The sequence below is a fragment of the Petaurus breviceps genome, unplaced genomic scaffold, assembly GCF_028583685.1.
Source record: "Petaurus breviceps papuanus isolate PSGF00001 unplaced genomic scaffold, PetGlider_PUasm1.0 179, whole genome shotgun sequence".
NCBI lineage: Eukaryota > Metazoa > Chordata > Mammalia > Diprotodontia > Petauridae > Petaurus > Petaurus breviceps.
Genome location: NW_027185779.1, coordinates 12,511,312 through 12,525,426, shown reverse-complemented (window position 1 = coordinate 12,525,426; position 14,115 = coordinate 12,511,312). Strand labels below are relative to the sequence as shown.

Here is a 14,115-nt window from a genome sequence, read left to right as displayed (position 1 = left end):
ATTTCCTATAATTCAAAGCATTGTTTTTAACTAAAATTTGTGTATCTTTGAAGATGGCAGACTAGACATTTCTCCAATCCCCACGACCTCTCAAACCTCTTCAAAATAGAAAATATGCATCAAAGATACAATAACTTCAGTTGTTTCCATGGTCTGGGACACCTAGAACCCAAAACAAGGTTTATAAAAATCCCCCCAAACCCAGAGATTGATACTTACTGGAAACAGGAAACAGGCTTAAATCAAATCCTACTCCTGAGCCCCACCTCTCCTCCCTCATTTCGGTTCCATAGAGACCACAACTCAGGTTGTGGATAATTGCTTTTGCCTCAACAGTGAGCTTCACCAAAGTCCTTCAGAAGCAAAGCTGTGCCAGATGATAACAACCCAAAAGCACTGGTGACTGGGAAAACAAATTCTGCTGGTCCCTGGCCAGAAAAAATAAGGGGCAGAAAGAGTAGAACAGGCCGCAAAAATGGGACATTAGATGTGGGAGGGAATTTGTGCACCAAGCTTGAGGGAAGGAGCATAGCATCCAGCTGGGTTTAATTCAGATCACCCAAAAGTCACTTAAGGCAGAGAATGAGACTGATGAACTGTGAAATGTCCATCACTGGAGGAGTCAGATATTTTGAGTTCCAGTCCTCAAGGAAACCACAGTCAGAAGAGAAAGAGTCAAGAAATGAGTAACAAGAAAAATAGTGGGGCAGGGGAGGGGGGAGGAGGAAGACTGAAAAGTACTAAAGATTTCAGGAAAAAAGAAAACTCAAAGACCTTTGACATAAACAGATAATCAACAGGGGAAAAAAAAGAATGTCCTACTCTAATAAATAATTTAAGGCATCTGAATAAATACTAAAAAAGGAAATTATCTAACACTAAATGAGACAGACGACACTGTAAAACTTAAGGAAAACATGGAAGCACAACAGCTTGTTCATGGTTTAAAAGAGAAATGAACATTTTTGAATGCAGAATTTATATCTGTGTGACAAAAATAATAGCAGAAAAAAACAATTTAAATCTTTAATAACAAGGCTCACCAATGACACAAAAGAGAGAACAATATATTTGGAATATGTATAAAACTGATGGACAACCTAAAGAAAGCAATAATATTAAAAGAAAATATGCTCACCACTCAAACAAAACACACTGAGCTTGAAGACAGGAGGAAAAGAAACAGCCTAAGGACTATAAATCTCCCAGAAGAACACAAGAGGACAAATATGAATATAGTCTAGAGTAAATAATATATTCTTGGGCTATAAGACTTAAAATGCATTGTTTGTTTTAACATCATTATTTCTAATTATATCCATATTTATTCAATAAAGTCTACTATATTTCAATACTAAAGTTTTCATAACTTTTATATAAAGTCAATCCGTTTTAATATACTTATTTAAAGTCTTATCCTACAGCTTTTATCTCACACTGGAATTGTGTTTTGCTTAATCAACATGAAAACATGTAAATTTCACCTTAAGAATCAGTTCACCCCTTACTTATTGATTAGAAGCTACCTAAAATTAGCTGCATTTTTGTTTTGTAATAAAACTGCAAAGTTTAAAGTTGTGTGGCCTTATACAAGACACTTGACATCTCCAGGACTCATTTCTCTCAGTTGTAAAAATTAAATGATTACATGAAGTGTGTCAACAATAATATGATTAAGGCAAGACTGAAGAGTCATGTTAATATTTATTTATTCATTTTATCCCATTCTCTATATGTGTTTTCTTTTTATATTCATAAGCTTTTCACTGTAAGTTTAATTGTAAAATCAACCAATTGACAATTATATCCAAAACATTCATCAGACAACCTGGGGATAAAACAAAATACAAAGGCATTACCCTTGACTCTAAACAATTCAAAATGTACATGAAGGAAAATATAAACAGATTAATAGTGAAATAGAGTCAAAGGAATTATATGTTGATAAATCCCATAATCCTAGTTCTTTAAGCTTTGCTTTGTCACCTTTCTTTAACCTTGGACCATAAATAATTTCCTTCTTAACTGCAACTGCTTCATCTTATTTTAGACTGTTATTAAGAAATGATTCACTTCCTCCTCTACATTACTGTTAGGTCTTTTCAGACCTATTAATGCTCATGAAATTAGCCAGCATTATCTGTGCTTAGGGTCTTGAAAAATGAGGTTGGTTCTGTTTATGTCTATAGACATGAATATACAGACATTGTTTTTCAGGTCAATGACCTTTAATATGGACTGTCAGCCACTAGAAGAACTTCCTGTGGTAAATGGAAGGGGGAAAACTATTTAATTTAGCATCAGAAAATGAGAAGAATATCTGATTTAGCAGAAGGACTAAAAAGATTCAGCAGGTGCAGATCTAGATACATAATAACCATCAAAATCAAGCAAGCTTGTGCCTTTCTTTTCTACATGAAGTTTCTGTCCTCCCTAAATGCTTCTGAGGACACTTAAGTTGCAGTTTCACAAATACATCAAGCCAGTCAAATTCGCTACCTAACAATGACCCTTAACAGTATTGGTCAAAAGTCTGATGTGAGAAACCAGAGTCCCTTGGGACATTCTTCCCTATTTAAGTGAATAAAAAATTAATTCATGAGAACGATATATTTCCTGTCCTCAGATCTTTTATGACTCACTGTTTATGTTTCTATTCTTTCTTTTCCTTCCTCTTTTTAACAAAGCATATCATGCAATTTTCCCCAGGGATTAGAAAATTCAATGAGTAAAATTGCATTTTTTAAATTCCACAGCAATTTTTATTCCTGAACAACAATACTCCAACAAACTTTGTTTTTAAAATGATAGATTACATGCAGTGAATGAGTGATACAAAATGTGAATAGGAGAAATGTTCTATTACTTTATGCAACATCACAGCAGTCTATTTTTATATGTTGTTACAGTCCTATTATCTATCATTTATCTATATAACTATCATCTGTCTATCTACTTATAATTTATCATCTCCTTTATTCTTTTTTCTCCATTTCTGTCTTTCTCTCTCAGTCTCTCTCTGTCTCTGTCTCTGTCTTTCTGTCTCTCTCTGTCTCTGTCTCTCTCTGTCTCTGTCTGTCTGTCTGTCTCTCTGTCTCTCTCTCTCTCTCTGTCTCTCTCTCTCTGTCTGTCTCTGTATCTCTCTCCTCTCTCTCTGTCTCTTTCTCAGAGGTCACAGTAGAGAGAGTGTTGGGCCTACAGTGAGGACATACTGATTGCGTAACTAGTCTCATGTATCTATTAACAATATGTCCCTGGAGTTATTCAACTGCTGACTATGTCAGTCTCCTCAACTATAAAATGGCAACAATAAGAGTATCTACCAACCAAGCTTTTTTTGTGAGACCAATGAAATAATATTTGTGCAGCACTTAGAACACCATTTAGTACTTAATTGGGTACTTGATAAATATTTATTTCCTTCCTTTCTCACTTTATTATGATTCTTTGTCACTCTTTAGATGATGCTCATCCTAACTATTAATACACTGTCCCCAGTCCCCACACTCTTCTTCTCATACCTTCCCCATCTCTACCTACCACATTTATATACTCTGGTAAGATTGGTAAGATTATGTGTTGAATTCTTCAATGTTAAATGTGGTAAAACTACCCCTAAGCTCAGGTTCAACATTATGACAGGACCATAAGTTCCACAAATCAATTAAAGCAAAAGAACTCTATAAAATTGAAACGTTTAAAAATTACTGTTCTAGATAATTGATTGTTGTCTTAATTATAATAATGAGTATGAAGGAAAGCTGCATTAGTTTCCTGCTAGAATCCAGTGATGGCATGTGAATGAATACTTAGCATGTCAATTACCAACTGTGAAGCCATGCCTCTATAGACAAAGTCCTATAAGGTTCCATTCCAAGAAAGAAACTCTTTGGTGATAGTATTGATGTCCTTAGAACTCCAGTTCATAGATTCACACAACTGAGTGATATACTGGAAGTCATGTGACCCTAAATTAAAACACCCTATAAAGCATTCCTGAATTATCTCTCAACTGAAAGTTTTCTGGTGCAACTCTTTGAGACTAGGCATCATAGTTGTAGATAAGTCTAAAGATTAAAAAAAATTCCTCTACAAATTCTAAATCTACCTTTCTGCAACTTCCAATTAGTGCCTTTAAGTTCTTCCCTCTCAGGTCAAGCAGAAGAAATGTGTTCCTTCTTATAAGTAACAACTATTAAAAAAAAAAAGGACAGCTACCATATTCCCACATTTTTTTTCTTTTCCAAACTAAACATCCAAAATTTCTTTCACTGATCATCATATGTCTCATTTCTAGTTTCATCAGTATCCTGGTCCATCCTCCCTACATATCCACCAGATTATCAGCTTCTTCTTAAATGTGGTACCCAGAAGTCAATACAACCCTTTTTTACAATCTTATTAGGGCACGATAAAATAAGGACTATCACTTCTCCAACTCTAAACAGTATATTTCTTTTAATGGAACCTGAATTTACCTTTGTTGTTATTACTGCTTTGTCTTACTATTGATTCATACTGATCTGCTAAGTCTGCAGAAGTCTTTCATATGAACGTTTGTCTAGCTCTTCCTCATCCATTCTGTACTTATACAATTAATTTTTAAGATCAAGTATAGGACCTTAAATTCATCTGTATTCAAGTTCATGCTACTTAAATTTGGCTCATTGCCCTAGCTCATTATAATGTTTGATCATTGTGATTTTATCAACCAGTGCTAGTCTTCCCTCCCAGGTATGAGTCATCTGAAAATTTGACAGCACTCTGGCCATACATAAATTTAATTAGATTATATAAATATTAAACAGCACAACACAAAGGATAACTCTGTGGACATTCCATTAAAGACTATACTCTAAATTGTATGAAATCATTGTTGATTTTTTTCTAAGATACTTTGGTTCATATATCCAAAAAAACATAAATCTCTAGATTATTTAAGTTACAATTCTCCATCTTTCCATCACAAACAGCATAAGTCTCTGTAGTGTTTGCTGAAATCCATGTATTATTTCAATTAAATTCTTCAACTCTAAGAGTTTAGCAACATTTCAAAAATGGAACTGAATGTAGTCTGACATAACTTGTTCTTGTTCATGAGGCTTGGTAATCACTACTCTCTTTCTGAATGCTTACTCCCAAATACAGCTTACAATTTTTCTAGGACTCAAAGTCAAGTTTATAAGTCTATATCTTAAAATAACAACTAAACAAAAAATCCTCCCTACATCATTTTTATATGTTTACCTTTCTCCAACAGAATGTTTATCATTCCCTGTAATTTTTCAAAATTCATTCATAATGACAAATTAATCACATCCAACAGTTAGTTCCTTTAGGACCCTAGGAAGCAAGGATAGTAACAACAACAAAAAATAGAATTTATAATGCACTCCAAGGTTCTCAAAGCACCTTACAAATAGTTGCTTTTATCTTCAAAACAACCATGAGAGGTAGGTGCTATTATTATGTTCATTTTTATCAGTGAAGAAAATGTGGCATACAACAGTTAAGTGATTTACTGTGAGTCATATAACTAGTAATTGTCTGAGACTAGATTTGAACTAAAGTCTTCCTAACTTAAGTGCTTCATTTCAGTGCAGTGACAAACTCACTGACTGATATTAGATGTTTTTCATTTGCATGTTATGTGCTGTATAAGAATGAATCACTTAATTTCTCTTGGTTTTCAATGAACCATTAACCATTTTTGTTTTCTTTTTGCTATGGTCCCAAGATCAAACTAAAGAAGCAAAACAAGAGCTTCATAAAACCCTATGGTTAATTCCTCTTACATTTTACTGGATTACTGTGGTAACAGTGCATCATGAATAGGGCAAAACTAACCTGTCTTATGATGGTTCAATTCCACCTCCTATCCCTGCTACTGACACCTACACATGATGAAACCTGTTTCATAATGACAGGGATTGAGATTGTAGGATCAAAATACTTCATAGCTATGAACACAACTGCCACAGCCTTTGTCTGACATCTACTCCTTAAAAGTTCTATCTTCTTTCCATTGACAACTATCATCACCTAATACATTCTGAGTAGAGGTCTTATGCATTATTTGACCTTCTTATCCCCAATATTAGATCAGTAGGTAGATGTTAGATAGATAGAGAGAGAGATGACATATATGGATGTGCATGTGCATGTGTGTATGATATGTGATAATATCTGTAAAATTATCTGCACAGAAGTATTATTTTGGAAGGTGCAAAAAATGGAAATGATGAATGTTGCTGCATCTAAAAGCATATTTTCAGTTAAACAGAGGCATGTCAGGAAAAACTGAGGTAAAAAACAAGACTTGTCTTCATTTTTATTAATGATAAAGAAGTATGCTACAAAAGAATGGTTTTGTGTTATTTTTTTTTAATTTTATCCAATATCCAGGCTTTCCAAGAGCTTTGAAATATAATAAATATCTTCCCAACAATTTTTCACTGCATAACTCTAAAGATAGTCTCATCATATTTTGACAGAAACAGAATATATATTATCTGCTTTTGGTCTGTTGCTATTATTATGCAAATCACTACTGAACCATTATTAGGGAAATACAAAAATTTACACAGAGTTAGCAATATTCTCTGTTGGTTATTTCAAATTAATTTATATTGGGTTGTACTAATACAGTAGCGACTCCTAAAAGCTTTTTATCACTTTTTGTATTTTGTATCTCCTCATTTCTTTGTGCTTTGTAATCATTTCTGTTTTTTAAAGGCCTCCTTAAGCTTACTAAAAAACTTTAGGGCAAATTAAAATGTTTGAATTTAGAAATGGTGTAAATGGTAAGTTTTTCTGCAGAATGTATATAAGCTTTGCTATCACACTTTTAAATAAAATACAGCAACATGCAATGAAATGTAATTATTTTCAAAAAAAACTTTGTTAACTATAATATTAACACCCACCTCTTCTATTTCTAACAGAAGAGTTCAACAGTAGTACAACAAATTTAAGGAATAATATCTTAACAAACAAAATGCATTACCTTCAGTAATATAGTTCTATAGTGATCTCTATTCTCCAAAGATATTTATCTATCTCAACCCAAACAGAAAATACGAGATATTATAGCAAGTTTATTCAAAGCAAGCCTAAAATCATAGGGGAATCTCAGCCTCATTAAAATGAAGCTGTGCTTTGCAAAATGTTTGAATTAAATAAAGCAACTTCCATGACACTCCTCCCATTAAAAAAAAAAGGAAGAGATTACTAAACAGAACACCTTTTAAAATTTATTTACTATTAGTTTACAATCTTTAGTTCTAGAAGTTTTTGAGTTCTAAATTTTCTACTCCCCCATAGTAGTATACAATCAGATATAGGTTCTACATATACCTTCACATTAAACATAAGTCAAGTTGTACAGAAAAATTATAATCAATTGAGTGAATAACGAGAAAGAAGAAACAAACAAAATGAAAAAGAAAGCGAGCAAGTACTTTGTTTCAATCTGCATTCAGACTCCATAATTCTTTCTCTGGATATCAATAGCCTGTTCAATCACGAGTCTTTGGAGTTGTCTTATAACCTTTGATTGCTGAGTGGAGCCCAGTCTATCAAAGTCAGTCATCACAGATATGATGTGTCTGTAATGGTGTACAATGTTCTCCTGGTTCTGCTCCCCTCACTCAGCATCAGTTTGTATAACTCTCTCCAGGTTTTTATTAAGTCCATTTGCTCCTAGTTTCTTCTCTTTTTTTGTTTTTGTTTTTTGGAGGGGGGGAGGCAGGGCAATTGGGGTTAAGTGACTTGCCCAAGGTCACATAGCTAGTAAGTGTTAAGTGTCTGAAGCTGAATATGAACTCAGGTCCTCCTGACTCCAGGTCTCGTGCTCTATTTACTGTGCCACCTAGCTGCCCCATGCTTCTCATTTCATATAGCACAATAGTATTCCATTCCATTCATATGCCACAAGTTGTTTAGCCATTCTTCAATTGATGGACATCCCCTTGATTTCCAATTCTTTGCCACCACAAAAGAGTGGCTATAAATATTTTTTGTACATAGAGGTCCTTTTCCCACTTGTCTGATCTCTTTGGGATACAGCACTAAAAATGGTATTGTAGAGTCAAAGGGTAAGCACATTTTTATAGCCTTTTGAGCATAGTTCCAAATTGCTCTCCAGAATGGCTGGATCAGTTCACAATTCTACCAACAATGCATTAGTGTTCCAGTTTTCCCACATCTTCTCCAACATTTATCATTTTCCTGTTTTATAATACCAGTCAATCTGATTGATAAGATGTGGTACCTAATAGTTGCTTTGATTTTCATTTCTCTAATCAATAGTGATTTAGAGCATTTTTTCATATCCACATATATATCTTTAATTTCTTCCTCTGAAAATTGCCTTAAACACAACACTTATGAGAGCAACTGCTTTGAATGGCCTATATTTCTCTTGCATTTCCCCACTCACGTTAATAAAATAAACAGGATACGCAACACAATGCTAGACACATAGTTTGAATTTAATAAACATTTGCTGAATTAAAGAGAAATAAGATTACATTTTGTTCATTTGAAATATATTTCAAGAAATTCATAAGGTCTAGAGATGATTAGACTTCCTCAGACATAGAAATGTGCCTTAAAAATGATCCTGACCAAAGCAAATTATTAATATCTAATAAGAATTCAACATTTTCAAATATAATATGGTTCTCAGTGGTAGACCAAGCTAATATAATAAAAATGACAAATCTACATAAATTAATTTATTCAGTGCCATACCAATCAAACTACAAAAAAAATCATTTTTTAGAGCTATAAAAAAATAATTATCAAAATTCATCTGGAAGAATATAAGGTCCAAAATCTCAAGAGAATTAATGAAAAGAAATGCTAGGAAAGGTGGCCTAGTCATACAAGATCTTAAATTGTATTATAAACAGCAAAAATCAAAACCACTTGGTGTTGGCTAAGAAATAGGAGGGTAGATCAGTGGAATAGGTTAGATTCACAAGACACAGTAGTCAATGATTAGAGCAATCTTCTGTTTGATGAACCCAAAGACCTCAGATTCTGGGATAAGAACTCACTGTTTGACAAAAACTGCTGAGAAAACTGGAAAACAGTGGCAGAAACTGGGCAAAGACCAATGCCTGACACCATATACCAAGAATAAAATCCAAATGGGTACATGATCAAGGTATGAAGGCTAATACTATAAACAATTCAGGATAGCAAGGAATAGTTTATCTGTCAGGTTTATGGAGAATGGGGGAATTTATGACCAAACAAGAGATAGAGAACATTATGAAATGCAAAATGATAATTTACTAATTGAAAAGTTTTTGCACAAAGTCACTGCAACCAAGATTAGGAAGGAAGCAAAAAACTTGGAAAGAATTTTTACAACCAGTGTCTCTGATAAAGGCTTCATTTCTAAAATATATGGAGAACTATGTCAAATTTATAAGAACGCAAGTCATCTCCTAATTGATAAATGGACAAAGGATATAAACATGAAATCTTCAGAGGAAGAAATTAAAGCTATTTATTGTTAATATGAAAAAATACTCTAAATCACTATTGATTAAAGAGATGTAAATCAAAACAATTCTGAAATACCACATCACATTTATCAGATTGGCTAACATGGCAAAAGGGGAAAATGATAAATGTTGGAGAGGATATGGGAATGTTGGAATACTAATTCATTAGTGAAACTGTGAGCTGATCCAGATATACTGGAGAGTGTAAAGCCAAGCAAGAGCAGCTTCCCAAGGGCGGCTAGGTGGCGCAGTGAATAGAGCACTGGCCCTGGAGTTAGGAGGACCTAAGTTCAAATCTGGCTTCAGACACTTAACACAAAAAATAGCCATGTGACTTTGGGTAAGTCACTTAACCCCAACTGCCTTCCAAAAAGCAAAAAAAAAAAAAAAAAAAAGAGCAGCTTCCCAGAGGACTACTGCTGTGAACAACCTTCAAGGTTCTGATTACAAGCATCGTGAGCTCTCCATTTATTCAGTAACAAATTAAGGGAAAACATTCACAGAAAATCAAAATATAGCATTCAACATGTCACAACTCAATAATTTAACACTAAAATGGACATGTAGTTATCATCAAAGTGGTCACATAGTTTTAAACAAAGTACATTCATTCAGTAATTCAATTATTTAGTAAGTACTTAATTCAATCTCAAAGTACAAAAGTTAAAGTTCTCTTTTAAGCAAGGTGCATTCATTTAGTCAATCACAAAATCTACCCCTAGGTCACAGCATCTTAATCTCTTCCATCAAAAAGTCTTCCTTCTTAAACAAAGTCAATCATTTAGTCAATCACAAAGTCAATTCATTTAGTCAATCACAAAGCACAAACATCATCCACCCCTAGGTCAAAACTGGGTTACAATATAATCAGTCAGCATTAAATACCCAAGGAGAGGTATTTACATCTTGACCAGAGGCAGATTCTCAGCTTCCATGGTTCCCTTTCCCACAGTTTCTGTTCCTGAGAAGACAAAGCTTAACAAAGCCATAATAACATTCATTTACATTGCTGGCATCGTCATCAATTCACTTTCGGCCTGTGAAATCAAAGTAGACCCAAAAACAAGGTCTGAGGACTCTAGCAACAAATAAATCTGACAAAGTAATATCAAAACAGACAGACAAAATACTGGCACCACAGTCATGCCTCCTCAGTTCTTGGCAGCTCCGAGTGGCCCTCAGAAGTCCTGGGCAGCTCCAGCTGGAAGTTCTCTCTCTCTCTCTCTCTCTCTCTCTCTCTCCCTCTCTCTCCCTCTCTCTCTCTCTCTCAGCAACTCTGGCTCTCTTTCAGCACTCTTGTTCCCTGCAGTTCTCTCTCTCTCTGCCTCCATGATGCTGCTCCCAGAAATTCTTCTGGCCTCTCTCAGCTTGGGCTTTTCTGTACACACGGCACCAGCTCCTCCCTGTTCAGGCCCTCCCATCATGTCAACAAGTCCATCCCACTGTGGGATTCACAAGTTCAGGCTTAGTTTGCAAATACAAGGGGATCTTCAAATTCTATTACCATTACAGAGAGCAATATGGAACTAAGCCCAAAGGGTTATAAAGATGTGCATACCCTTTTACCCAACAATATCATTTCTAAGGCTGTATACCAAAGAGATTATACAAATGGGGAAAAAAGACCCACATATACAAAAAATATTTATAGCAGCTCTTTTTGTGGTAGCCAAGAACTGGAAATTGAGAGGATGCCCATCAGTTGGAGAATGACTAAATGAGTTGCGGTATATGAATGTAATGGAATGCTATTGTGCTATAAGAAATGATGAACAGGTGAACTTTAAAATAACCTGGAAAGACTTATATGAATTGCTGCTGAATGAGGGGAGCACAGGCAGGACAACATTGTACACAGTAACAACCACAGTGTGTGAGGACTGATTTTGATAGACTTAGCCCTTCTCAACAATGCAAGGACCTAAATTCCAGAGAGTACATTGTGGAAAATGCCAGTCACATCCAGAGAAAGAACTATGGAGTCAGGGTGCAGAAAGAAGAAGGTTATTTCCTTTTTTGTGTGTGTTTTTTTTCTTTCTCAGGATTTTTCCCATTTGTTATAATTCTTCTATGCAACATGTCTTATATGAAAATGTATTTAATAGAAATGTATGTGTGGAACCCATATCAGATTGCAAGCTGTCTTACGGAGGGAGGGGGAGAAAATTTAAAACTTCGAGAAGTGATTGTTGAAAACTAAAAATAACTTAATGAAAATATTTTTAAAATATGTCCTCAGTAACATTCACTCAATTATGTAGTTTTACTTAACTTTTAAAATGGAATTTACTTTTTAGAGGAATTTTTGGCCTGTTTTGAAGAAGTATATTCTTTCATAATTAAAGGTATCAGTGTGACTTTTTAAAAATAGAAACAAGCAAGAAAAAATGTTTTGTCAAAGAGGATCACTGATCGAGGAGAAAAATTATTCAGTGGCATGTTAAAACATACATTTTATTAAAATTTTTTTGTACCTTAAACCACTTTTAAATTTTACATTAAAAAAAAGTAATATTTAGATCTGTTATAAGGACAGTTAAGTTGATTAATGGATAGGCAACAGCCTTGATAGGAAGCAAAAATGAAATAGATAGCCTTTTTTTTTAAGAGAAGCAATGAACATAGGCCATCCCACAAGCCAAGCATCAAGGCCATTAATTTTCATTTTTTTCCATTAACTAGAAACAGTGCTCATCGTGCCTACTTAGAAATGACACAAAAGGTAGGTAAAAGGGCAGGTAGAAAGATAAGCCAGAGAGCCTAACACAAAGATGAAAATTTCATTGAAATAATTGAGCCATGGTGGATGGGACTCAAAAGTAGGATTCTACTGGAGACATTTAGGCAACAGGAAAGAGCGTTTCCTCTGGAGGCAAAGGGCCTAAGTGCAAATATTGCCCCTAATATTTACTGCCTCTTGTAACTCTGGGAAATTCACTGAAACTCCCTGACCCTCAGTTTCCTCATATGTAAAATGAAATAGACTAAATTGTCTCTGGGGTCTCTTCCAGCTCTAGTTCTCTTATCCTATCATTAACTAAAAACATAATTGCTCCATTTTTAGAACTGACTGCATGGAAGCAGTTAAATTGCTAATACATTCAGACATGATTTTTATTTCAACATTATTCTACCTCATCTACAACACTAGCCTTATGTTTATGTATTCTAAAATTGCAAAAATGTGTTTGGTTGTTGTGCCAACATTAAACTTGCAGATCAAACAGTAAGAAGATTTGAGAGGAAAGGAACAGAATTACCAATTACTTGGAAGCCCAGTCACCCTCTCCTAGATATTCTCCAACTTGTCAGCAAACTTCCAAAAAATGATGAACCCAGTATTTAAACACAATACTTAAGGTATGTCCTAACCAAGGCAGAGAACAGTGGGGCTATTAACTCCATGGTACTGGACATTACGTGAGAGAAGAATGGTTATGAGATTGGTCTGGAATGATTTTAGAGTCAACTTATGAAGGGTGAGAAGGACAGCTAAAGTAGCAATGTTCCCTTAGGGAGTGATAAGAAGCAGCATGTGAAAGTCAAGTCAAACCACCATCATCAATCTACACTCAGACTCTGATGTAAAAGTCCAAGATTTTTATATTAAGGGATGTCTATTGGAAGTCATAGAGAGAAAACACACACACACACACACACACACACTCAAACACACAGTTCATACTCTCAAGAAGCTCACATTCTAATGAGGGATATAACATGAAAACCACTATGTGCATACAATATAGTATGCAGTATATATGGGAGATAATCTCAGCAGGAAGGTATTAGCAATGAGTGGGTACTTAGAAAAAACCTCTGGTAGAAGGTGAATTTAGCTGAGTCATAAAGGAATCAAGCGAAGCCATGAAGCAGAAGTAAGGAGAGAAAACATTTCAGCCTTGAGGGAAAGTCAGTGGAAAAAGTGTGGAGTCAGTAGATGAGTGTCATGTGCAAGAAAAAGCAAAAAGGCCATTAAAGCTGAGAGAGACAGACAGAGAGAGAGAGAGAGAGAGAGAGAGAGAGAGAGAGAGAGAGAGAGAGAGAGAGAGAGAGAGAGAGAGAGAGAGAGAATCAGTATGATCAGTATGACCCACAAACCTTAAAAAAAAAAAAGGTTCTCAAGCTCTACTGGTCCTTCTGGGCACAATTAGGTAGGGATTATTTACATTACACAGGCCTATTTTCATCATTTCTTGGGTAAGAAAAGTTAGCACCAAGAAATTGAGGAAGGGGAAAATAATCAGTCCCCATTCTGGTTTGAAGGTAGAGAAGAAAAGAAAGAGTAAATGCACACTAAATAATAGATAAATAGAACGAAATGTTTTCAGAAAGCCAAGATAAGCCTAAGACACATTGTTGATGCATTCTCCAGTGCTGAATGAGAATGTTTTCCCCCTTTCTTTTTTTGAATTGCTTCCTTTCACATGTAATCATATGTGTTAAAGGTCTTAGCTTCTACTTTCCTTCTTTTATAGGTCAAAGGTAGCCAATAAAGCTCATAGTGAAACAATGATAACATTTTTTTGGCTAGACTTGTTATTTCATTGATACAGTGAAGTCTCCAGTGAAGAAACTTCCTCTACCAATGGAGAGT

General features: G+C 34.8%; 1 protein-coding gene and 1 long non-coding RNA gene across 4 annotated transcripts in view; one reads left to right on the top strand and one right to left on the bottom strand.

The window, feature by feature from the left end:
* The window catches only part of LOC138160145 (uncharacterized), a 440,030-nt gene that overhangs the window by 186,820 nt on the left and 239,095 nt on the right, over positions 1-14,115 (top strand). The window contains exon 1 of one of the 2 annotated variants that reach the window (XR_011168088.1): positions 10,950-12,026. The exons of the other annotated variant lie outside the window; for it this stretch is intronic. This is a non-coding gene — a long non-coding RNA (uncharacterized lncRNA). Of the gene's footprint in view, positions 1-10,949; positions 12,027-14,115 lie in introns of those variants that run through there. 2 annotated transcript variants of the gene reach the window in all.
* The window catches only part of MMP16 (matrix metallopeptidase 16), a 433,355-nt gene that overhangs the window by 362,485 nt on the left and 56,755 nt on the right, over positions 1-14,115 (bottom strand). The window lies entirely within an intron of this gene.